At 49.5% G+C, this 2,119-nt stretch overlaps 1 long non-coding RNA gene across 1 annotated transcript; it reads right to left on the reverse strand.

The window, feature by feature from the left end:
- Positions 1 to 243: 243 nt before the first annotated feature.
- On the reverse strand, positions 244 to 960 carry LOC134479293 (uncharacterized). The gene is made up of 2 exons (XR_010052419.1): positions 686 to 960; positions 244 to 494 (listed from the first exon to the last, which is right to left on the reverse strand). It is a non-coding gene; the product is annotated as an uncharacterized LOC134479293 (long non-coding RNA).
- Positions 961 to 2,119: the final 1,159 nt, after the last annotated feature.

Consider the following 2,119-nt stretch of genomic DNA (forward strand, 5'->3'; position numbering starts at 1 on the left):
GTGACAATAAAGGGCTCATTTGCAGGCAGCCGCCACGAGGGTAATGGACGGTGGCCAGGGAGGCCATATGCACTGGGCTAACAGAATTAATCACGGGCGGCGTGGCACGAAACAGGAGCGACAAGCACAATAAAGCGTTGAGAAACCGGGAGTGGGTTTTAATTTTAGGAGTAGTCTAAAACAATATGATTATGATGATAGCCAACTTGGCCCCGAGAATGGAAAACCCAAATAGGACACAAATTAAAGTCATAAATAATATTTAATTTGCTATAGCCGTGCAATCTCAAAAGTCATATTGATGAAAAAAGTTATTAGAATGAATCAGACGAAGACTCTCGTACGTCTGGAATATTTAGTGGGCTGGAGAAACGCTAGCAGAGAGGGAGAAAATCTATAACGCGATGTATGAGTTGAAAATTGAATGAGGACATCGTAATTTTCTGCTTGGATTTATCGAGCAAACCGAGAGTTGTATTTCCAGGGCCATTTAGCTAGATTAGAGAAAATAAGAGAAGACTGATTTTTAAAAACTCGTGATTAATGGCACAGCATTCTTTTAAAGGAGTTTTGTAAATACAGCACCGCGAAGACAGCGCGCTCATCCGTTGCTGAACCCTGAGCTGCGGAGCTTGAGGGACCTCGTTCCCCGTCATGGATGCTTCCCTGTGGGTCTTAAACTCACCGAGCGCACCTCGTCCAACGGGTGCACAGAGCTGGCAGGGGCTGGGGAGAGAGAGACGCAGGAGTGTGTGCTGTGCGAGAGCAGTTGGTAACTGGCAGGGCACGAAGTCTGGCTGTGGAAGATGTGAGGGGTCACTCTGTTACCGAGAAGGATGGGAGGACACAAGGCAGGCAGGGAGAGTGATGCCTGGCACAGTGGAACACACACCTGCATGAGAGTCCTGTTTCCGTGTGTGTGTGTGTGTGTGTGTGTGTGTGTGTGTGTGTGTGTGTGTGTGTGTGCGCGCGCGCGCGCGCGCACAAGCACTCGTGCAGGGGCAAGTGTGGGTGTGGACGTGCAAACGTGGAGGTCAGAGGTCATTCGGGATGTCATTCCTTTGGACAACATCCATGTTGCTTTGGGGTTTTGTTTTGTTTTACATCTTTAAGTTCTTGTAAATTTTGTTGAAGTAAATATATGCATTTTAAAAACTTTTTTTAATCACGTTTGTTCTTTTGATGGTTTCATACACGAACAGAGTGCGTTTTGACTACTACAGTCTCCTCCTTCAACCACTCCCCCTGCAACCACCTCCTGTCCCCAGTCCCTCCCACCTCTGTAACCCCTCCCCCTTTAGTCTCTTCCTACCCTTTAGCCCTTTCCCCTCCTAACTCCCCCCACTCCTCTAACCTCCCACCCATCGCTCTGATTGCACCTTTCTCCCTGCGAGCCTCGCTCCCACATCTATACTTTTAAAATTTTATTTCTGTTTTTGAGACCCACAGAGTTTAGCCAAGGTTTGGAACGGCCTGGTGGGCTCCTCAGTGGGTATACATTTATCAGTAGTTAACGGTTCGGTGGGGGTGGGATGGGGGTGGGGGTAAGGCTCTGTGAACTCCTCCTTGGTTCACATTTGGGCGTTTATAGACCCTTTGCAGGTAGTCACAGCTGCTCTGAGGTCATGGCCGCTCTGTCTGCGGTTCCCGGATGGACGCCATTGCATCATAGCCCTGCTCTCTGTCTTCCAGCTCCTGCATTCCTTCTGTCCCCTCATCCTGGGTGATCTCTGAGCCTAAGAAGGCGAGGTGTAAAGGTCTTGTTCAGGCCTGACCATTCAGCCCGCATTTGTTCTCAGGATCTTGAGCACCCATGTGTCTCTGCACTCGCTGACGTTCATTGCCAAAAGATGCCCTTCTGCTCAAGGATGTCTGTGGGCTTACATATAAATATTAATGAGTGGTCTTGCCGTGATTGTTCAGGCCAACAATGGTCCTAAGTTGGTTTGGAGGACTCGAGGCCTCTTTAGCTGTGTGTTCTGACTGCATTCGGGAGACCCATAGGAGGAGTCCCACTGTGGGCTTGGTTGTCACCTATCCCGTTTGTGGCCCAGCTGGACCCCTGCTCCCTGCCCAGTGGAAGGATGGATGGTGTACAGTGTATAAGAGCAATGTGCCC

This window comes from Rattus norvegicus, chromosome 6, assembly GCF_036323735.1.
Source record: "Rattus norvegicus strain BN/NHsdMcwi chromosome 6, GRCr8, whole genome shotgun sequence".
NCBI classification, from domain to species: domain Eukaryota; kingdom Metazoa; phylum Chordata; class Mammalia; order Rodentia; family Muridae; genus Rattus; species Rattus norvegicus.